Genomic DNA, 24,748 nt, shown 5'->3' with positions numbered 1-24,748 from the left:
AGACGTGCATCCCAGTCGGCACGTAGAGGCAGAGATTATCAAGCCTCCAGGTGACGCGGCTCGGGTCCCTCGTCGACGAAGGACAAGCAAACCAGCAACCAATGACGGCCTTCGGAACGTCCTGGGGGGTCGAGTCTCTCATCATATCGACCAATGGAAATGCATCACCACAGATCGATGGGTTCTGGACACGATTTGCATGGGTCATGCGCTACAATTCAAAAACAAGCCTCCAAGTCTTCCGCCAGTGTTTTCGGCCCAGCCCCACCTTCGAGTCCTACGACAAGAGGTGGCGCTTATGCTGCAAAAAGGAGCGGTAGAACGGGTTCCTGTGGCACAGGAAGGACAAGGGGTTTATTCCCGGTTCTTCGTTGTCAAGAAGCCAAATGGAAAATGGAGGCCCATTCTCGACCTGAGGGTACTCAACAAATGGCTAAAGAGCTTAAAATTCAAAATGCTAAAGCTCCAGGAGGTTATCAGGTCAGTGCAACCCATGGATTATCTGTCGTCGCTAGACCTTCAAGACGCATATTTTCATATCCCAATACGTCCACGACACAGGAGATATTTAAGGTTCGTCGTCGGGCGAAAGCATTTTCAGTTCAAGGTCCTCCCGTTCGGTCTCAAGTCCTCCCCCAGGACGTTCACCAAGTGTTTGGCCCCTATAGCGGCCCATTTAAGAAAGGACGGTCACCATGTCTATCCCTATCTAGACGACTGGCTGGTCAGAGGTTCGTCCATGGAACAAACACGAAACAGTCTGGGGGCCATGATGTCCCTCTTACAGGAACTGGGCTTCGCGATAAACTTCAGCAAGTCCTCCGTAGAGCCTTCGAGGACCTTGGTCTTTCTGGGAGCGGAGTTTCATAGGCACACAAGCCTTGTAAGACCATCCAGCGAAAGAATACAGAAGCTACAAAGCAAGGCGTCGGAATGGAGATGCGGTACCAGGGTGTCGGTGCGCAAATACATGTCCCTGCTAGGGACCATGTCATCCTGCATTCCGTTGATAAACAACTGCCGTCTGTTTATGAGGCCTTGCCAGGAATTTCTAGCGGACCGTTGGGCGCAGAGCCAAGGTAGCTGGTCCGACAGACTGGTCATCGACGAACAACTGGTACAAGCACTCTGTTGGTGGAGAGTCTCTACTCATCTAACGAAAGGAATGCCCCTCGTGGAACCGGAGTTCCAGAAGACGGTGGTGACGGATGCATCGCTGAGCGGATGGGGAGCTCATCTGGATACGCTACAGGTGCAAGGCCGGTGGTCGTTACAAGAGTCCTCCCTGCATATCAACCTGCTAGAACTGATAGCAGTGCGGTGGGCTCTAAAATCTTTTCTTCCTCAATTGAGGGACTCTGTGGTGCGTGTCATGACGGACAACACGACTACAATGTTTTACCTAAGGAAACAAGGAGGAACACGTTCCAGGTCCCTGTCGACGGAGGCACAGAAAATCTGGCATTGGGCCCTGCAACACAACATGCAAATCTTGGCGTTCCACCTGCCAGATGTGAGAAATGTGGAGGCCGATGCCCTCAGCAGGGAAATGAACGAAGTTCACGAATGGGTGCTGAACGACCAGCAACTACAACACGTATTCAAGAAGTGGGGACATCCTTCCATCGATCTGTTCGCGACGAAGGACAACAGGAAATGCCCGCAGTATGCAAGCAGATGGCCTCAGCAGGGCTCACTGGGGGATGCGTTCTCCTTCCCATGGACGAACAAATTCCTGTACGCATTCCCTCCATTTCCTCTTATCCGGAGGACGTTGCAATGGATCCTCAAGTACCCATGTCGGGTGATTCTGGTGGCCCCCTATTGGGCCAGACAGGTGTGGTTTTCAGACCTGCTGCACCTAGCGGCGGCGGAGCCAATGAGGTTCCGGAAGATCCCCAACCTTCTGTCTCGACAGGAGGGTATCGTTTGGCATCACGACCCGGGCAGCCTCAAGTTGACGGCCTGGCTCCTGACTTCGCCGAATTTGGTCAGCTAACGATTCCGGAGGAGTGTCGTCGTATTCTGCAAGCGGCAAGAGCACCTTCCACAAACACTTCATACTCGTACAAATGGAGGAGTTTCTGTCAGTGTTGTGTGGATCAACCAGGTTTGGTTCCGCAGTCGATTACGCCGGAACAGCTCCTTCCATACTTGCTGTTCTTAGCTCAAAAGGGCCTATCGGTGTCGTCGATAAAAGTACACCTGGCCGCCATCTCCAGGTTTACACGTCAACGACATTCCGCACCATTATTCAGCGACCGCCTGATTAAGCACTTCCTTAAAGGTTTGTTTCGGAATTTCCCTCCCGAGAAGAAATTTCCTCCGGCGTGGAGCCTCAATCTGGTGTTAGCGTCTCTTATGAAACCTCCTTTTGAACCAATGTCATCATCGTCTCTAAAGTTTTTGTCGTGGAAATTGGCCTTCCTGGTGGCCATCACTTCAGCCCGACGTATTTCGGAAATCCAAGCTCTAATGGTAGACCCACCATACTTAAGATTCTTCAAGAACAAGGTGGTCCTAGCCACTAACCCACAGTTCATACCGAAAGCTCCTTCAGTGTTCCATAAACATTCCTCTATTGTCTTACCTACGTTTTTTCCAGAGCCATGCTCGGGAGCGGAGCGCACGTTACACACATTAGACGTGAAAAGGGCTCTCGTTTTATCTTCATCGCACGCAACCTTTCAGGAAAACGAGGCAGTTGTTCGTGGCCTATGGTTTGGGTGCTAAAGGCAAAGCCATTTCAAAGCAAGGACTGTCAAGATGGGTATCGTCTACCATTTCGTACTGCCATTCCAAGGCTGGGAAGCCTCTTCTGCGACGCCCAAGAGCTCATTCAACTAGAGCGGCGGCATCGTCGACGGCGCTGTGGTCTGGAGTCCCTCTGGGGGACATCTGCATGGCGGCTACCTGGGCGGCTACACACACTTTTACCCGCCATTACTGCCTGTCACAACAACATGCCGAGGATACTCGGATGGGACAGGCGGTGCTTCGACACCTATTCCAATAAGGTAAGCCCCGGTTGAGGGGTTAGATCTTGTTGCAATTATGATTGCATATTGTTTGTGTTCTATGTTAACAATTGCTGATGTGTACACGACCATAGGGAACAGGCATTGTGAGGAAAGTATGTAGGTTTGCATGCACGCCTCCTCTTTTCGGGATGGTACTGCTATGTAAACTATTCTAAGCATGTGAATCCATGAAACATCCAATGCTGGAGAAGGGAATATTTTCTTACCTGTAACTCCATTTCTCCAGCATTGGTATCTTTCATGGATTCACATGCGCCCGCCTGCCTCCCCTGGGCATGCAAACTGGTTCCCCCACTACTTTGGGGGCCGAAATCTGAGGGAGCGCGAGGGCGGGTCCTGTATTTATATCATGGCGTCCTGACGGCGCGGGCACGCATGATACAAAACGAGGTGGATAGGACGCATAAGCGTCGAAAAAGTTTTCCTACGGGAAAGGGTCTATATAATGTACCGGGGATTCCCAGCCTGACGACGGGGAATATTCTAAGCATGTGAATCCATGAAAGATACCAATGCTGGAGAAATGGAGTTACAGGTAAGAAACTATTCCCTTCTGATGCTTGTATCTGCTTAGATTCACATGCGCCCGCCCTTCCTCCCCTCTGAGAGAAGGCGCATGGATGTTTGTAGTCTTATCTTTATATCTGCTTGGATACTCTGTATTCACGCTACTCCTCATGCTACCTCATGTCAGAAAAAATACAATCTGAGGATCCTACATGTGTGAGGGATCATGGGTACAGTGGACGTCACACTAGGGATAGTATTACTGGCACACCCTAGGTCGACGCCCATTTTCGAGTTTCGAAAAACAAACTGTAATACTCTGCAGCTTCCACTAGATGTCAGCCTATGCACAGCATGTGAATCTAATCAGATACAAGCATCAGACATACGAATACGGTGAGTAATGTATCCCATATGTTTGTTTATGTATGCCAAGCTCATATATATATATCGAGTGAATAAAGGGCCTATAACGAGCCATTTTCATTTTTACTATAATGATTAGTCTAAGTGTGATTTTGTGCCTATCTGAGTCCAATAACTTGTTTTGCCAGGGGCCTGGGAAACGTACGTTTCTCCAGCATGGGGTCTGGCATACATTCACATGCTCATGAATATTCCCTGTCGTCAGGCTGGGAATCCTCGGTAAAAAATGAGTTTCAGTTTAGTTTCTGAACCGTCTTTCTCCTAATAACCAATAACTGGTCTCTGGGTCATACTGCCCCCAGTCAATGACTGCCCTCTCCCTAAGCCCCTCCTCAGGCAGCCATCTTCAGATTTTTACCGCACGTTCAAGTGTTGGGAGTCCTCGTGCTTAGTTCTCAAGCTTTTACTGCGTGTTGCGTTTTTTCAAAGTGTTTACTCTTATTTTTTCGGTCAAATCGAGCCTCTAGCTCCACCGATTCATCTTCCGATCAACAGGGACCCGTTTCGGAAATTTCTACACCCCTCAAGGGCGAATTTACGTCAAATTTCACTTCTTGGAGGATTCCAGAAGATCTTTGAGGCCTACCCCTCGTGGTCCTAGCCGAAGACAAGGGAGACTCGATGCCTCTGTTTAGGATCTGCCCAGGATGTGGACTGCAGAACGTCTTCAAAGAGGATGGGCACTCACGGTGCTCGAGGAGGCCTGTGCGTTCTGCAAGGACATGTCCTCCCGTACTATAAAGGACTGTCACAAGCGACTCGCTGACTGGCTGGAGTCGAAGAGCCCGGCGGCAGGTGAGCCCCGGCAACGTACTTCTCTGAAGAGAAAATCTGAGCGGTCTTCTAAGACTTTTGAGGGCGCTCCGGTGACGGGGGCCCAACATCAGGCAAACCACCGGTTGTCCGCGGGCACCGGGAGCGCTGTTGGTACGGGCTCCTCGGCTGCCAGGGTGGGCGCAGCATCACCAACGCCGTCAACCACAAGCCAATGCTCTGGCTCGATGAAAAGGAAATCGGACAACCCGGGTAAGTAAAACCACAGCTCCCTATCGTAGCGCGCCACGATAGCGAGAGCATTGGTCGCCTTTATGGTCGTCACCGCAGAGAATGCAAAGAGGATCGATTTTTTTCTTCCCTTGGTGTTGAAAGAAAAAAAGTATGAGTTGAAGTATTAACATTAGGAAGGTGAAACATCCTTTTGATACGATGAGTTCCCTATTTAGGAAAAAAAGTAGCTCTGCAGGTGGAGACTGTCTTGAGGTAACTATCCTAGGGTGGACCAAGGGCCAATAGGATAAAATCCCACAAACTTTGGCATGTGGTGCAGAATTAAGTGAGACCTGGGATACAAGTATAGGAGAAGCGAGTCCAGCCGAAGTGGCGAAATGCTTGCAACAAGTGTCCGTAGAGAAGAGAAAAGAATGTTTGGCTCTAGGGAGAAGGGGTTGGATTCTATTGCATGATTTTTGAAAAAAATACATCAACAGAATATAGATTTTCAAGCGAGTGTTGAAACACTGGAGAAGGAACAAGCTGCTGAAAAACAAATTGCGTTAATGCAGCAGCTCCAAATGAAATTGTATCATGATAAGGCAGACAAATACCAAGCAACAGCTGAACCGGCTGCGGTAAGGGTTGCTTGCTATAAATATCGAAAGAGAAGAGGAAGGGTTAATTCTCGTAAGGTGGCACCTGTGATTGCTTCTGCAAGTGTAGTTTGGGACCCCGATGAGTGGGATGGGGATGTGTTTGATTGTACTACTACCGATAGTGATTCCGAACCGGAAGTTGTATCCAAGCCGGAATCAGCTTGTAAAGAGGTGACTGTTAAGCCCGTAGTACGCAGAAAGATGGGTCATCATCCAATGAATCCGGGAGGAGGTGTGGTGGATATGACAGCACTTGAGGATTATTCACAGCAGGAGGTCATTGAGATATTTAAGCAATTGAAACAGAGGGCTAGTTGATCTTTGCTAGCCTGGATGGTTAGACTGTTAGATGGAGGGGCAGCGGGTCTCTTAGTAGATGCAACAGATTCTGCTAGGTTTCTATCCTTGACGCAAGATGTTCAGATACAGGAGACCCTGCGTGCAGGCCCTCCTCGAGATGATAATGATTAAGAGGGACAAATGTCTCTCTTGCAGTTAGCAGCACAGGGATGTAATCATAAATACCGATTACGTCGGATTGGCTGACGGATGATAAGAAATGGTACATGTTGAAAGAAGCTAATCTTTTTTTTTTTTTTTGCAGACGCATACAAAAAACACACACATCAGGTGAATATTTACATGCAATAAGTACTTACAATGACATGGTAATATAAGATGGTCATCCTGCCGGGAGGCAGGCCAGCACCAACAATAGGTACTAACACACTACACCGCTACCCGCGAATCCAATCTCAATGGCCCAAAGATTAGCCGCTCTCAGACGCACTCACTTCCTGAATGTTAAGGTAACTGTTGAATGCAGTCCAAATGTTCTTGGGGTGGGAGCGTGTGGGGAGCATCTCAAGATATTCCTCCTCGCAGTTCCGGGACAAGGTAAGCTAGTTCAACCATTTCTGAAAAGTGAGGGGAGAGGGGTTTTTCCAGTTTTTAAGTATACACTTCTTGGCTACCATGCAGCTTATGTTTAGAAATTTAGCCATGTCCTTGGCCTCCTTAGCATTCCACACCCCAAACAGCACTCCCAAGGGGTCTGGGTCAATAACACACTCGCTAATCTCCGACAAAGTCGTTAGTATTCTCTCCCAGAATTCTCCCAATTAATGGCATGTCCAAAACCTATGTAGATGGTCTGCATTTTCCATCTTACAGCGGGGGCAGGCGTGCAAGCCAGTGTTAGCAAATTTGGAGATCTTAAGGGGGGGTGTAATACAGCCTGCTTAGTAGTTTAAAATCCATGGCGCGGTATCTGACTCTATTGGTGTGTGAGCACATTTCCCCCATAGGTGATCGGAGACCTCAAGGCCCAGTTCCTCCACCCACTCGTCCCGCGCCCTAGAGGGTTGGGAAGGGGTTTTATTAATAGCAGCTTATATAGTGCGGATACAATGCCACGGGCGCCTCCTGAGTTAGCAATCTAAGCAATCCCTGGGGAGTCGGGCCAAGCAGCACAAAAAGCAGCACAGAGTCTGTAGTATTGCAGGAGTTCTAGGGCTGACCCGGAGTGACCGGGCTTCCGTGTCTGTGGGTTAATAAATTGCCTGTCAGGGTAAAAGTCTGTTAGATCCCGATACCCCAGATTGCCCCAATGTTGTGAAAGGGCCACGTCATGTGAAGGCTCTAGCCCGGGGAACCCCCACACAGGGAGCCACTTGTAGTAGGGGTGCGGATCCGCAGTCAACCCAAAGAGTCGGTCCCATGCATGTACGGGGGTGACGACTGGATCTATGGGGCAATCCGGGATGTAATGTCGGTGTAAAATTAGAGTATTACATTAACATTATCAGCAGCAAGTATTTCCAGTTTGACATGTGGGCGGGGAGCGGTCCCAGGGTACCAATGGGAGGCGTATTGGGCCTGTGCTGCCAACCAGTACAGCTTCAGATCCGGGGCGGTGAAACCTCCTCTATCATAGGGAAGGGTCATGTCAGACCATTTCTTGCGTACGGCACCGGAATGCCACAAAAACTGAGCGCACATTTTGTGTAGTTTCGCAAAGTATGTTTCGCCTGGCCAGATGGGTATGTTAGAGAAAGTGTATAGGAACTTAGGTAATAACACCATCTTAATAAGTGAGAGCTTACCAGCAATTGACAACGGGAGAGAGCGCCAGCGGGTCATTTTGGTTTCAGCGAGTTGTGATACCGCTATGTAATTGTCGGTGAGGAGGGCGTCCTTGGTGAGGGATACATTTACCCCCAAGTATTTGATCCCAGTGGGAGACCAGCGGAGTGGGTATTCCGTGGCAGGTTGTTGGGTGGAGCTAGTGAGTGGAAGGATCTCAGATTTGATATAGTTGATTGTAAATCCTGAGTGAGTGCCTATTCGTGTGATGTCCCGCAATATTGGGTCTAGGTGGGTGGAAGGGTCTCTTACGTATACACATCATCCGCGTATAGGGATATGATCTCAGGAGTGTCTTTCAACTGAATCCCCCAATGGGCATGGCATGTTCTGATGTGGTCTGCCATGGGCTCTATTGCTAGGGCGAAGAGGATAGGGGAGAATGGGCTGCCCTGGAGGGTGCCTCTGGAGAGCGGGGATCAGTGGCGATGTTAAGGAGTTGACCCGTACCCTGGCCACCAGGGAGGTGTATAACAATTTGATGTAATTGATCATGCTGGGGCCTACACCCATCGTTTCAAGCACCGTCCACATGTATCTCCAGGATACCATGTCAAATGCCTTTTGGGCGTCCAATGTGACCGCAACCGCATTCGAGCCCTGGTCTATTCGTGAGATGACGTTAATTAATCGCCTGATGTTATGGGAGGTGGATCTTCCCGGTGCCAAGCCTGCCTGATCCTCGAGGACCATATAAGTCATCACTGGAAGAAAGCGGTTAGCTATTACTTTAGCAAAAATCTTTGTGTCAAGATTCATCAGTGAGAGGGGTCTGTAGGATCCGCATTCCTCGCTGGGCTTTCCGGGTTTACGTAGTACTGTAATTACGGCTTCGCGTAAGGTCAGGGGGAGGGCAGATGCACAGAGGGACTCCTCCCAGACCTCTAGGAGCCTAGGGTCCAGTTTGGCAATGTGTTCCTGATAGAATTCGGCCGTGAGACCGTCAGGGCCTCGGGCCTTGCCCTTGGGGAGATCTGATATGGCAGAAACTAGCTTGTCGAGTCGGAGTGGGGCATCTAGTTGGTCCCTGGTTGCAGATGAGATGCTAGTTGTGGGTATGCGGTCAAGGAGATCCCCCATAGACTGTTCGCTCTGCTCAGGGGGTTGGGAATAGAGGTTTGTGTAGAATTTGGTAAAGACGTCGAGTATCTGCTGGTCAGACCATTGTGTGGTGCCCTGTTCATCTTTGATGCAGGTGATCTGGGCCTGTCCCCATTCTCCCCTTGTCAGGGTAGCCAGTGTTCTACCAGGTCTGTCACCCTCCCCATACCTCCGGGCAGCAAGTGGGCAGCTGAAGTACTGGTAGCGTGCAAATTAAATAGCTGAACTTCCTCGCTGATAAGGGCCAGAGTAGCGGGATCGGCTGATGTTGTGCATTGCAGCTCCAGATCACACAATCTGTATTCAGAGCAGTTGAGGTTGGCCCTAATGGTCTTTAATACCCCGGCTTCCTTGGATATGGACATTCCTCTGATATAAGCCTTAAATGGCATCCTAGCGTACTCCCATGGTGGTGGCCTGGGGGATGTTATGCTAAAAAAAAAGGATTTAAACCGCCAAGTATTGAATGTTGGGGCGGGGGTTCCCAAGTCCACCGATAGGGTGATTGGAGCATGGTCTGACAGAGTGCGAGTCAGTATCTGTGCTGCCACAATCCTCCCCATTATTCCACTTGACACCAAGAATAGGTCAATTCTGGAGGAGCTATCGTGTATGGAGGAGTAATGGGTATATTCACGTGACCGTGGATGTAGAAGTCTCCAGGCATCGCAAATGTCAAGGGTTTGGAAGTGTGTTAGTAGCCTATGGGCTGCGCCAGATAGCGGCCTGGGCGCTATCCCTGTTCTGTCGAGGTTGGTATCAAGTATGAAGTTCATATCTCCTCCCCAGATGATATGGATTCCCACATATCCCAAAAGTATAGAGACCACGGTATCCACAAAGTCAGGGTTATCCACGTTGGGACCATATGTGTTTACCAAGAGGTATTTTCTGTCAATGATTGTGCAGTGCAAAATGACGTATCGGCCCTCGGGGTCAATGTAATTCTTGTGCATTACGAATTTAATAGATTTATGGATCATTGTTAGAACACCTCTGGCCCGGGTGGAGTAGGAGGTGTAATACCTGTTTGGTCCCCAGGACGTCGCCATGTTCTTTGCGAGGGGGCCCTCGGAGTGCGTTTCCTGTAGGAGTAGTATCTTGCAGCCGTGTCTGTGAGCATAAGCCATAATCTTGCGGACTTTGGTGTGGTTACTGAGGCCCCGGACATTCCAGGACATTATGGTAGTGGGCATTTTAGAAGTCTACGTGTCTGCTGTCAGCATTTTTAACTCGAAGATACCCCGGTGTAGCATGGTGTGTCTGTCTGCCCCTGCCATTTTTAACATAACCCCCAATCCCAAGGCCACCCTCCTCCCTCACCACATTCCCCAACCAGACAGTGTCCCCGTCCACCCACCCCCCAAATGAACCGACACTCCCTTGAGAACAGAGGTCGGTGGGCAGGACCCAACGTGGGTGTGCCCCTTTTGAGGCCCAACGGGGGCTAACGTCCAGCATCAACAAAATGAAAATAATCATTGCAACTGCAGTGAGGCGCGCTGTTGCCGTGTGGTCGACATTTTAAGCATGGGAGTGGACAGCATATGCTGTCCAGCACAGGTTTCTGCGGTGAACGGATCCCATGTCTGGCCCCTGAAACCAGTAAACATATCAAAGCAGAGTGAGACTGAGGGATTAACTGGGGCTCTCGGCCGGCTCCTGGCACTGGGAAAGGAGGATAGTTAGTGTCAATAGTTCAGGAGACGACCAGTGCCCTGAGTGTTTGCCACAGGGAGCCATATTTGCTAAGTGAACAATACAACATTGCCATCATCACATTATGTGTCTGGGATCACCAGATAGAATGGACATCAACAAATGAAACAGTTCATGGCTAGTCCTCAGCGTGGCCCCCTCCTGGATTATGGAGAGGTATTTGCAATAAACTTCACTGCTTCGTCAGGGACAGTGAAAAAGTACAGTTTACCATTGTGGGTGATTTTGAGTCACGCTGGGAACAAGATGGCATAAGGGACGTAGCGCTCCCTGAGCAGTTATTTAACGTCGAGGAACTGGCGCCTCTCCTGTTGCACCCCTACTGAGAAATCAGGGAAGATCCTAATGGTGTGGGCCTCCAAGCGTAAGTCTCCTTTCTCACGTGATAGGCGAAGGATGAGGTCCCTGTCCCGGTAATTGTGAATTCTGCCAATGATGGGCCAGGGGATGTTGCCTGGCTTGGAGCGCAGTGACAGGGCCCGGTGAGCTCGTTCATCCGTGAAGTATGGTGACAGGGCCGGGGTACCCAGAAGATCTTTGAGTAGATTTTCAACAGCGTCCTCCATACGCCCTTTAAGGGCATTCTCAGGAACCCCAACAATACGCAGGTTATTCCTGCGGGAGCGAGACTCCAAGTTGTCGCACTTTGCCCTAACACTCTTCATGTCACGTGACAAGGAGGCGACCGTATTTTGCAGTGTTTGTATTTCATCTTCATTCACAGAGATTCTATTTTCAGCATTGGTGATCCTGGTACCTGCTCGGTCCACTCAAGTTTTGAATGAGGCGACATTGGCATTGATGTCGTCTAGTTTCTCATAGAAGAAGGCGAAGTTCTCTGCCATTGATTCCATCATCATTGCAAGATCTGGTACCAATGCACTGGGATGAGGGTCAGACTCGGGTTCCTACTGTAGGGATGACGTGTGGCCTGCCTCGGCCCTTGGGATAGCCTTAGCAAACTTATCCATGGCACCCCCCTTGGCAGCTCCTCTGGATCGGTTCGACATATGTCTGGATGCGACAATGACCCACAGGTGAGTCGGTGGTGGGGTGGGTGGTGAAGGCTCCGACAGGTTAATGGTTTCCAGACAGTACCCCAGTGACAGCAAGGTGGCCGAGCAATGGCGGCGATGGATAGAGATGAAGAGGCTGCAGCTGGATGCAAGGCGCAGGGCTACCCGGACACCAGAAAGGGACAAGTGTCAGTTATCTGGAGTGAATATTGAATTGACAGAGCTGTAGTGTAATGCCCCACTCCTGTGCAAAGTTAGCGAATGTTGCACCTGTTAAGCCGGGCAGGGCCCGCTCTCTACTGTACTCAACCGTTGCAAGAGGGGGCTCATGATTCCGGGGCTGCGCCAGCGTGGAGGAGCTGCAGTGTAGATTGGGGCTCAGCAGTGTCAAGTGACAAAGTGTCCTGTACAGTCAGGATGGGCATGCATGGAACAATATCTCAGATTGGGCAGGCGGGGCTCATATGGCCAAGTCCAGGGCAGATAGTGCGGCAGGGATCAGAGGTGCTGTGTGGGTGTTGCTGTGGCTATTCGGCACGCCAGGAATGTTCAATGGGTGCCCACGGTCGCAGGCAACGGTGGCCAGCAGTTATAAGCGCACCTCCCCCACTCGTCACCTGGTCCGTGGAGACACCAGCGCAGGCCCGCAGCACACGGCACCGGAACGGCAGCTGGGGTCCAGCCCAGCAGCTCCGCACCGTCCAACAGCAGCAGAGTTCCAGCTTTGGAGGTAGGGGTACCGGGGTGCGCTCCAGCGCAGGCCCCTGCCGCGGCCCCGCCCGCGTAGAGACATGCCTCACGGGGGAACGCTGCGGTGGTTCCGGGCTGCTGCAGTCACGCCGGGTCAGCGTTCACCCATTGAGGGCCCTGGAAAATGGAATTCCCGGCTGCCCCACAAACGGTGTCAGCCGCGAGGAGTCAGCCAGGGGAAGCCGGAAGCCAGGCACGCATCGAGGCCAGAGAGCACCCACGACCGGGTCGCCGCCACAGGCACCACAAGTAGGGTTCTGGTGTCCGATTCGGGCCCAAACTTTCAGGATGTAAGCCGGCAGCTACGAAGTGCAGCTCATTGAGATGTTAGGCGTTGCGGTGCAGGTAACCGCAGATGCAAGCGGATTATTGACGAGGCCACACAGAGCTTGAGAGCTAGGCAGCCATTGTGGGCTGCTCAACAGCGCCACCTCGAAAGAAGCTATTCAAAGAGTTAGCGAACATGCTATGATGGAGGCCATTCATATGGAAACTCCAGAGCATATGGGGTTGGTAAAGCTATCAGTTTCTGCTAGAAACACCCTTATTCAAACATCCCCTCCTGCATGTAGAAATATCATGATGCCCTATTGGTGGGAATGACGGGTAAAATAACTGATGAAGTGGTTGATGCCATTAGACAACTGGCAGATCTAGAAGAATGGGACAGACCAGAGGAACTATCTAGGGAGAGGGAGTGGCGAAATGAAAGACGCACTCCTGGGAAGGGGTTTGACAGCCGAGATTCTCACTTGTCTAGAAAGGACATGTTTCTAGCTTTCTTGAAGGATGGTGTGCCGTGTGAAGATATTGATGGGTTTGAAACACAGGAAATCTACTTGTTGTATAAAAAACGGGCCTAGATGGAAAGGAGCGTTACAAACAAGTGAAAAGACAGGACGTGCATAAACCGAAAAAGGAGGTGGATCCTTTTGGACCGTCTCCAGAGGGGGAGACGATGAGTCTTCCGAACAGATCTGTGCCTTCCCAGCCAACTTATGCTGACTTAAGAAAGATGGTGAGTGATATGGTGGAAAGGGAATCTAAACACGTGCACTCTAAATACGAATAGGATGAGGTTCATACTCCGGTAACAACAGCCCATGTTAAGGTGGACACACCTCAAGTGAAAGTGAACATTTTTGGCATTCGGGAAATACACAGGAAGTTCGAGCCTTAATTGATACTGGGGCAGAGGCCTCACTGATACATGGAAACCCTTCCAGTTTTAAGGGAAAACATTTAATGATTACTGGATTGGGAGGCAAAGAAATCTCAGTAGTCCAAACGGAAATTGACATGAAAATTGGTCAATTAATAAGAGTCACATATCAAGTATTAATTGTCCCCTTGCTGAATATTGTTAGGCAGAAACCTGTGCAGTTCCCTCTGGGACCACTGCAAAAGATTTAGGACTACAGGTGTTTGGCAGTAAACCCACTTGGTAGCAGTCTGTACCACACAGATTCACTTGGTAGCTGTGGCTGAGCAGTCAGACTTCCCTCAAGAAGAGTTAGGCAGTATACAGAGTATTCACAATAGGTCAAAAGAACATAGTAGAACAAGTAAACACTGACCAGAGCTTGGTGTAAAAAAAAAAAGATATAATTATTTATTTAAAACCACATCTATAAAAACGCACAGGCACTAATAGTAAGCAATTCAAAAACACGGTCACTAAAAGATATACACTCCCTTAGAAGAATATTAGACAAGTCTTAAGTAAAGCCCTACTTATTTTCAGACAGCGGTGAGCGCTTAACGCAGATGGCACTCTAATAATTCATTTAAAAAGGGAGAGAAAAGCAGAGAATAAAATGAAACAGAATTCAAATCAAAGCAAGAGAGGAAGGCAAATAAAACCGTGAAGTTAGAGTTCAGTAGGCCGGATCCACTTTAAGAGGATCAGAACGAAATGTGTCCAAGGTCACATGGTTGAAGTGCACAAGAGTCTTGCAAAGGTTCAAAAAGAGTTGGACCAAAAGAAAGGGACCAGTTAGAGGGTCAAGGCGGCCAGCCCAGTCCAGAAGGTTAAGGGGTTATTATTACCTTGTAGCAATCTTTAGAAAGGGAGGCCTGGCAGACACGGTACCTTAAAGTGGCGAGAATACTCCAGCAGGGGCAGTTGTTCCTGGCAGCAGATGCAAGTCGGTGCTTCGTCCGGGGAAAGAGAGGATCTCGTCGGGGAGGAAGACAGGAGTCCGTTGCACTTCCAGGGAAGAAACCAGCCGCGGAGTTCTCAGGTAAAAGGAGCGGTCCTTTTATTCGCGGTCCAGTGGTAAGTGGCTATCCGGTTGCCGGGGTGTTTGGCACGGGCAATTCGACCACAAGACGGTCTGGGGTGCGAAGAGAAGAAGGTAAATTGGTTGTGCCCACCAGTCAGGGGAAGAAGCCTCTCCAGCCGGGAGATCTTCTCTGTCGTCGGGAAGTGGTGAGTCGGTTCCGCAGGGCTCCACCGGTGGTGTCGTCGTGGTAGTTCGGCTCAGCTTCTCCCTCGTCGGATTCTCAGGTCCTGTTGCGACCTCTGAAGTTCCAGTCCCCAAAGCCCTACTTTTATGCAGCACACCCCCATTCACTCAGCCTAGCTAAGTGGTGTCATGGGCCACTTGGGCCAATCACACAAGAGTGCGACTTGAGTTACCAAGATAACTCAGTCCATGGTGCCTAAACCTCTTCCCACACCCCCTGTGATACCCAGACAGAGTGGCACCACTTTTGGAGGCTTCTGTGGAGAAGCGCGCCAAAAAGTGGAACAAAGGGCTCGACTTGGGTTGGAGTCACAGAAGAGAACACAAACGCCATTTTAGAATCGAGTCCTGGCAAAAAATACCAACCGGCGAATTAATATTAAATAAACCGGCGGTATGTTCGAGGCTATGAGAATTAAATAATTAAAGTTGGTAGCCTTGAACAATGGGAAAATCCCATAGGGATATATTCGCGGTCGAATATAAAAAGTAGTATCCACTGCCACCAGCCAAAACTCGATCAGGGGGGACGGAGACGTGCCCCCTCGACTAACAGACCCTGGGGCAATCGAATTTCCCCGACCAGTACGTCCACAATATGATGGTTTGTACCGGTTCCTGTTAATAATTTGGGACTAGTAAAGCCAATGGTGACTTTACATGCCCTGGGAGACAGTAGTCAGTCCCAGGGTATGGAGTCTATGGTGGGGTGTCACTATGACACCCCTGTGTTACTGCACGGAGGGTGCTGTGTAACACACATAGTAAAAACGCATGAGACCCTATGGAGTAAAGAACCCCATAGCCCATAAAACACATTAACAGTCAAAGGAACACCATAAATCATGTCCAAGAGTGGGAGAAAAAAGAGTCTCACTCTTGGCAGGAGAAAAAAACAAACTCCAGAAATCCAGCAAAGCTGCTGGGGGACTCACTAGGTTAGGAAATTCAGCCTAAACAGAGAATTCTCCCTAACAAATATATTATTGGATTTGATATTTTCGAAGGATTGAACCTCGGGTTAGGGGGTCAAATGTACCAATTTGGGGTGAGTGCATTCACTTTTACACCTATAGTTGTTGGACAATTGAATATGCCCCCGGTGCAGGTTCCGATAGCCACAAAGAAAGTGTCCATAAAAAAAGAATCAATTCCTGGGTGGGGGGGACAGAAAGACATTTTTAGAAACCATCAAAGGGTATGTTGAAGCAGGTGTTTTGCGTTCCATAATCACAGCTTGGAACAATGCGATCTGGGCCTTTAAAAAAACAGATGGTAGCTTCAGAATGACAGTTGATTATCGCAAGTTGAATAAATACTCCTCCGCTAGTACCGGCAGTACCGTATGGGCTAACTTTGGTTTTGAAAATGTACAAAAATTTGAGGGAACATGGTATGCAGTTATAGATTTTGATAACGCCTTCTTCACTGTACCAATTGCAGATGAATGCCAAGAGCAGTTTGCATTTTCGTGGAATGGGAGGCAGTATATGTTCAAACGTTTGCCAATGAGCTACATGCATAGTCCAACAATCTGTCACCGGCTAGTGGCAGAACATCTAGACAAAATGACATGCAAACCGGATGTACAAATTGTGCATTACATTGATGACATATTGATTCAAGGCAAGAATGTGCAAAGTGTGCAATTGCACTTGGATCTCATTAGAGAAGGATTGTGCAAGGAGAGATGGGAGTATAATGGGCACCGTAAGATGGCGCCAAAGGCAAAACAGAAGATCCTCGAGTTTTTAACTCCGAGGACCAAGAAACAAGCACAACAGTTAATTGGGCTGTTTGGATTTTGGGGACAGCACATTCCACATTTGGGGCAGATTTTGGTACCCCTTTACAAAGTGACGCGTACAAGGTTTAATTTCGAATGAGTTGAGGAACAAGAAACAGTGTTCCAATGAGCCTAAGACACCATTCATAAAGTGCTTGATTTGTGGCCATTGAGGGATGGTGAGGTGGAGTTGAACGTGTACACACAGGCTGCCTATGCCAACTGGACCCTATGGCAGAAATGGGACAGAAAACGTGTACCCTTGGGATTCTGGAGTAGAAAGTTGCCCGATGCGGAGGACAGATATACTCCCTTTGAAAAACAATTACTAGCGTGTTACTGGGCGCTCATAGATACGGAACAAATGGCGGTGAGCCATGATATAGTGATCCAACCTGAAATACCAATTATGCAATGGGTACTGAGCTCTCCTACGACGCACCACATTGGTCATGCTCAAGAGGCTAGCATCATTAAATGGAAATGGTACATTCAAGATCGTGCTAAGCCCGGTAAAGGTGGTGTGGCCTAATTACATGAGCAAGTGGCGGGAGTATCGCTGATGGACATTGAACTAGACGGAGAGATTATTGTTGAGGTGTCTCCAGTTAAATGGGGGATCCCATAAGGAGAATTATCAAATGAACATGTCGAATATGCATGGTTTACTGATGGCGCAACCAAATATGTGGGAATTGAGCGACATTGGAAGGCAGTGGCATACAATCCCAAACTGAAAATGGTGTTAACCACCTCGGGAAAGGGAAGAGTAGCCTGTTCGCAGAGTTATATGCTGTTTATCAGGCTTTGAAGCAAGAAACGCGAGTGTACGTTGTCATATTTATACTGATTCATGGTCTCTTGCAAATGGATTGGTAGTATGGCTGCAGACTTGGAAAAAGAATGGATTGAAGATTCATGCAGAAGAGGTGTGGGATAAAGCAGTGTGGCAAGACATTGCTGAGCTGCTAATGCATATTACTGTATACCACGTAGATGCACATTGCGCAACATACTCATTAGAACGATGGTTCAATTCTGTTGCAGACGAACATGCAAAAATTGCAGTCATAGTCGCGAGGGCTGAGGAGGATGATTTGGAGGGAATTGCAAAATGGGACCACCGAAAGAGTGGGCATCTCGGAGAGAAGGCTGCTATCAGGTGGGCACAAGACAGGGGAATAAGCAGTCCATTAGGAATTGTGAAAACAATCTTACAATGTCCTATGTGTCAACATCAGAAACATCTATCTATTCCACACATAATTCATGGTACATTGAAACGAGGTAAATTACCTGGACAGATTTGGCACATTGATTATATCGGTCCTAGGCTCACTAGTAGAGGATGTCAATATGCGTGCACTATTGTGGACACGTATTTTGGTTACCTGATGGTTTTGCCATGTTAAAGAGATACCCAATTGGATACGATTAAATTATTGGACCAGGTGGCTGTATACTATGGTATCCCTTTGCAAATTCAAAATGATAACGGGTCCCACTTTAAAGGGAAAGTGGTCCAGGATTATTGTCAAGAAAAAGGTATCAAGTGGATTTTTCATGTGCCTTATCACCTGGAAGTTTCTGGGTTAATTGAGAGAATGAATAGATTGGTGAAAGAACAATTGCGCAAAATAAGGGTGGTACTTTGAAAGGTTGGTGAGAACATATAGTTGAAGCTGTTCAAGTTTTGAATAACCGTCGCATTGCGAATGGTGAGACTCCATTAATGCACATGTTAAAACCAGCCTTACAAATCAAACCATGGAAACTCTGTTGTACTGGGAAATATCCCCTGCTGCGTTGGCCCCTTATCGTGCCACTCCGGAGTCTGCTGGGGTGGATTTGCATGCAAGGGAGGAAATTTGGCTTGAACCAAGAGGTATTGCTGTGATTGATACAGGAATTGGAGTACAAGTTCCATCTGCACATATGGGATTAATTGCCCCGAGATCAGGATATCAGGTTTAGCCGTAAAAGGGATTCAAGAGGGATTGTGGATGCAGATTACCAAAGTGTAATTAAAGTCATCCTCATCAACAGTGGTGAGAATATGCTGCCAATAAATAAAGGGGATCGAGTAGCCCAATTGATACAAGTTCCTGTAAAACTATCCATGCTTATGAAAGGAGAGCCACCCAAGGTATTAACAGTTCGTAGGGACAAGGGTTTTGGCTCATCAAATGTAATGGTTCCAGGTGCCAAGGGATGGGTCGAGAAATCTACTGGCCACCTGTTCCAGCGGATGTGATTGCAGCTTGGGAAGATGAATTGGTTCTTGTAATGGAGCCAGGGAAAAGAGAATGGACTCATATCCCAGCTGACAAATGGTATTTGCGTGAATGATGTACTCCACTGATATCTTGTTTTTGAATTCTGACATTTTTTATATCCTGAGTATGCTGAGTGCCTGTGTGTGGCACGCTGGAGGGCATTCAGGAAGGTCCGGGAGCATGTCGGGGGATGTGGCAGATGGCTCTATTCTCCCAGTGGAATGGGGGAATCTGGATGAAGACTGATACTCCTCCTACCAGTGTTACGCCAGAGGACGCGTCTATTGCAGCCTATTGTGGCGCATTGAGAAACCGGCAGGGGCTGCAAAATAATGCCTTTCTTTTGCCCCCTTCTGGAATTTCGACGTCCTTTTCACATCATGGTTATTCAGCCCTTGTCAGACAGCCTGAAAACGTGTGGGTCTATTTAACCCAGTGAGTTTTTAACATTTTGCATTTCTGCTTAACTGATGTACATAGCTCCGCAGATCTGATCTCAACAAGCCTTGTGGCTATTTCAACGCCTACGCCGATTTTAAAGGAGTTATTCAGAGTATTGCATAATGATTCCGTGGTTGAGCATTCGGATGTCCAGAATTCTTTTTCTGTATACGAATATTGTAAGTTCTGTGCTGACATGACATCGCTCCTGCAGATGTCTGTTATCAAATGACTTGTGATCCATCCTACAATGGAAAGTGTCAACAACTAAAGAATAGCGCGAAAGAGAAAAGGACTGATTTTGAGCAACAATTGTGTACAGGATCTATAAATGTTTGTGTTGAAGTTTCAATTAATATGTTAATCAATTTTACTATTTACACTGCTAGCCACCTGAACCATGTAAAACATCCCCCTGGTTGGTTATTTTCCGATGGGAACTTAACTTATTCATCCCTGCTAATATTTCAGGTGGGCCACGTGCTTTGACATTTCTTGGTTTAACGATGTACCCTTTAAAACATTCAATTGGATGCTCTATACGTGCTGCTGCATATACTGCTTTATCGCCAGACTGCAATTCTGAAGTGCATTTGCTCTTGGAAACGGAAGTGTTAGCATTAACCATTTCCATTATCGGAATTTGGGGCTTAGCGGCTGGGGGATATAAAACCATGATTAAATGAACCTGTCTGGTGGTTAAAGGGCTTAATGAGACCTCACAAGCTTTGACTGAACCTTTGCTAGACAATAGACATTTTAGGAAAGCTATTTTTCAAAGCAGAGCAGCTATAGACTATTTGTTTTTAATGCATAATTTAGGGTGTGAAACTATGGAAGGAATGTGTTGTTTCGACCAGGGAGACCATTCCAGTTCTATTGAAAGACATATTAAAGGTATAAAGGATATGGTTGCCCGAGTAACACAAGATCAAGACGGTGATTGGTGGGAAAACTTATTTGCATGGATTCCTGAAGCACTGCGTTCTGCGTTGGTTTGGCTTTTTGGTTTTACTATTGTAGTGATTATCAAAATGTAGTGATGGGTGCCCCTCTGAGAACGAACACAGCAAAAATTGACAACATTTTGATTTTTTGAAGTGCCTTAGGTCTAGTCACTCTAAGTGTCCTAGGGTCATGCAGGCGGGGACCCCTTGCTCACTGTGCCCAGAGAGGCACAGCTCCACCTCACTGATGATGGCCAACAAGGCTGAAACACGTGTATGGGGTTGCTGTTGGTACTCCTGTTCAGAACGGAATTGCCATACCATTTCGGTGCTGCACTGCCCATGTGGGCGGGACAAAGACAGATATGCAAATGGATATTTCCCATCTGTGAAAGGTAAAGTTAGCTACAGTGTGGATGCAGATTCTAGAGTGGGTACCATCCCATAGAACAGGCAGTTTTTGCCGTGTCTGTTCTCGTAGAGGAGCGCTCATGACTCATTTTTGATTTATTGTAGTGATTAGCTTTTTTTGCTGTGCTTCTTGTACTCATAATTTATGGAGAATGATTTGACGGTTTTGGTGTCCCCTTCACACCCTTCAGGGTATAGTAGTTGATTGTCCAAGAGATGGAGTGTAATGCTTGTGCGAAATACGATCTAAAACAACATCACCGTAATAAAAGCCTGCGTCTCCGCAGGCCTGGGAAAATAAACAAGAATTTCAGTAGCGAAAGCAGAGCAAGGTCACATAACTACATAAATATTGTTGCTGAGTGGACTTACTGTCGAGAGTAGTTGTTGTATTGTCCACTGAGTCGGAGCGGTCTGCAGGTGCATGATAAGGGGTTCTGGGAATGAATGCAAGGAGAGGGGCTGGGTTTTTCCACTCCTGACTGTTTTTTTCCACTCTCTGCCCCTTCCACTTGTGATCTGCTCTTCGGCCGAGGGTCGTCATAATTGAGAAGGGCGGGGACATGCCCCATAAAGAGAAGTGGGCATTCTGTGGCAACGTTAGAACTTGGATCCCCCCCTCGTGTGATGCAGTCTCGCTGAGAGGGAGGACGCTCCACCTTAGACCCTGTTAGTACGAGTGATCTCTTTGCCTACCTGCTCTGGGACTCAGCAATGTTGCTGTGGCCAAGATGAAGGGGTTTTCTGCTTCCTTGCTAATGGTGATGGAATTTTTTTTATGTGTTTAATGTTTTTATATATATGATTGTTTATGTATGCCAAGTATATATATGGCATCTCGTGGAACTATTGTGTTTAGAATATGCTGAGGTCTATGCAGATTGATGCAGTTTGCCTTGTCCTATAATTAGGATGAGGCGCCTTCTAGGTGCAATATATGTAGAGGCATGTCATGTAACAAGATACCTAAGAAAGGAAATGCGCTGTGCTTATCTCTGGCTTTTGCTTAAGGCATTCTAAGCCATGGGGTGAAATGGTCGATCGTTTCATCATGTAGTATGAAACCGAAACATTTTTATACAATTTATGCGCACTGGCGCAGATGAACGCATTATTACAAATTTTAATATGGTGTCAGGAGGCAGGTTCTGGCGTATGGTAGGCAGCCTCTCCCCTTTGCTTTTATATTTTTTTTTCCAAGACGGTATTGAGCTGATATGGGGATAGTACTTACTTAGATACATCCCAGCCTCTTGCGATCACATGATCGTCAACACGAAAGCAAGGGGGAGGAGCCCAATACCAATGCCGGGTGAATAAAGGGCCTATAACGAGCCATTTTCATTTTTTCTATAACGATTAGTCGAAGTGTGATTTTGTGCCTATCTGAGTCCAATAACTTGTTTTGCCAGGGGCCGGTGAAACATAGGTATAAGTGTTCTCCTCACGTGGCCAAGCAAAAGCAAAACAGATGCTCGGGCCGCTGCGCAGGACCTCGTGTAGTATTCAGTCTCCCACATCGACACAGCCAGAAAGAGGGCGGTGCCTGGGTGTCGAAATGAGAAAAACAGCGTGGATGCATGCCACTTAAATGTCATCGGATGTGCAAGAGCAGATCATTGATCTGCCCTTTGAGGACATGGACCGCTTTCATTCATCAACCGATGACGAGTTGACAAAGAAGAAAACCTCCACTCAAACCGCCATGTGCTTGGTCATCCTGACAAAGCCAGTGCATAATCCCTTTTCTCACGCTCAGGTCAGGGCCAAATTCAAACCCTGCACTTTCACCGGCTTCAAGGGGGTTTCGGGACCGAAGTACACGGAGGCCCGACAGGTCGCGCAGCGACAACAGGAGGAAGCAGCATGGGACTTTTTGCATGTTTTCCTCTCCCCATCCTCTGCTCTCGCCTCTGATGCCAAGAAACAGTGACATCACGGTCAGGGGACACAGCTCCCCAGTAGGGGGCCGACTGGCTTTTTTACCGGACAGGTGGAAGCATCTTTTCAAGAAAGCTTGGATCCTATCTAAAATCTCCATAGGCTTCAGTCTTCCTCTTCCTCTCCTTTTCTTTTCCTCTACCATCCTCTGCTCCCCTTCGTCAGATTGGGTCCCCGGCTCTTTTCCAGGAGGTCCTTTCGCTCTTGGAGATATAGGCGGTAGAACCGGTTCATCAGTCAGACAGGGGCTTGAGTTTCTACTCCAGGATTTTTGCAGTACCCAAGAACAACCAGGCTGGCCTGAGGGTAGTCTGGACCTGTCATTTCTCAGTCTGTCTTTACCGCTCAAACGCTTCAAGATGATTACTCCAGCGCACATTGCAGAGTATCTGTTTGCAGGAGACTGGATGTGTTCTCTAGACCACAAGGATGCGTACCTGCATGTCCCCATCTACCAGCCGCCTCAGACATTTCTGTGGTTCACGATTATGTCATACCGCTTTCAGTACAAGGTGCTGCCTTTCAGCCTGAACTTGGCCCTTTATGTCTTCACGAAGTTGATGAACGCAGTGGCGGGTCTCCTCCGCCTGGAGGATCATCACCTATATCCTTACCTGGACAACTGGCTTGTGAGGGCGGGTTCTCCCGAGGAGGTGGTCCACTCCTGCCAGATATTGGCAAATATTCTCCATCAGCCGGGGTTCTCCCTCAACCAGAGGAAGTCAGTTGTGCTCCTCCCAGGATCTGGTCTTCCTACGGGTGCGTTGGAACACAGCCGTTCAGCGGGTGATCCCCATGCCCGAAAGGCTCCTCTCTCTTCGCAAAGGCGATAGGGTATTTTCTGGCCAACTCGACCACCTCGGCATGGTGGTTCCAGTACCTTCTGGGGCTGATGGCTGCTTACTGTGCAACATGCTTGCATCAAGATGAGGTGCCTCCAGCGCCACCTGGTGACCATTTGGGATCAGGAGACAGGGTCTACGTCGGACAAGATCCCAATAACCCTCCTCCTCCTCCTGCCCAATCTTCGCAGTTAGTTGATGGACGGCACAGTTAGTGTGGTTGCCCCCTTCAACCGACCGGACCCTAACCTAGTGGTGACGACAAGAGTCCTCTCTTTCGGGCTGGAGGGCTACTCTGGAAGGCTACACGATTAATGTTGCATGGTCCAGGGCGGAAGCCCTCCTGCATATCAATCTGCTCGAGCTCAGGGCAGTGGGCCTGGCCCTCAAGGCGTTTTTGCCCCTCATCAGGGATGTTTTACCTGAACAAGCAGCGTGGCACCCGTTCTCCCCCCTCCTCTGCATGGAGGCAGAGTCGATCCGGGAATGGGCCCTGACGGAGGGGACGTGAATTTCAGCAGTCTACCTCCCGGGGGACAGCTATGCGGAAGCAAACCAGCTGAGCCGCTTGGGGTTCAACACCTACGAGTGGGAGTTGCACACTGACTCCTTGTTGCCCCTGTTCCAGCATTGGGGGTTCGCAGATCTGGACTTGTTTGCATCACCTCTGAATTCCAAATGCCCCCAGTTTTCTTGATGGACAGGACGGGCCTGGGGTCTCTGGGATACGCCTTCCAGTTTTGTTGGTTATGCGTTCCCACCCTCCATACGCCCACCCCTCTGCTCCAGTGGACTCTCCACAAGTTCCGGGCTTCGGTGGCCTGCAGCCTCATCCTGATTGCCCCCATTGTCCTTCGCGAGCCTGGTTTTCAGATCTGCTGCAGTTCTGCTCCCAGGGACCCGTCCACCTTCTGATCCCCAATAGGGGCTTCCTGACGCAGCCGGACCCGGCCAGGCTGGCGGTAGCGACGTGGTTCCTGACCAGCTAATGCCACAGCATGCTCAATTTTCAGATGACAACTGGGATATCATTCAACAGGCCATGAGGCCCTCTACTCGGTTCCAGTATAGGATCAAATGGACTAGGTTCTGCCATTGGGCTCATGACAATGGTCTGGATCCTGCCACCTGTCCTCTGTACAACGTACTGGCTCATTCAGCGCCACTGGCTCGTTCTGGAGTTCAGGTGGATACTTGCTGCACTTATTTTGGCGGCCATTGGGGCTTACAAGAATTCCCCTGCGCATGTGTTTTCGGCGGCCAACCGGTGGTTAAAGCCCAC

At 48.7% G+C, this 24,748-nt stretch overlaps 1 protein-coding gene across 1 annotated transcript in view; it reads left to right on the top strand.

The window, feature by feature from the left end:
- The window catches only part of EPG5 (ectopic P-granules 5 autophagy tethering factor), a 2,517,217-nt gene that overhangs the window by 2,097,489 nt on the left and 394,980 nt on the right, over positions 1–24,748 (top strand). The gene's annotated exons all lie outside the window — the stretch shown is intronic.

This window comes from Ambystoma mexicanum, chromosome 6p (genome assembly GCF_040938575.1).
Source record: "Ambystoma mexicanum isolate Mex_15411 chromosome 6p, UKY_AmexF1_1, whole genome shotgun sequence".
Classification (NCBI taxonomy): Eukaryota; Metazoa; Chordata; class Amphibia; order Caudata; family Ambystomatidae; genus Ambystoma; species Ambystoma mexicanum.
Note: the sequence above shows the minus strand (reverse complement) of the source record. Positions and strands in the feature narration are given on the sequence as shown.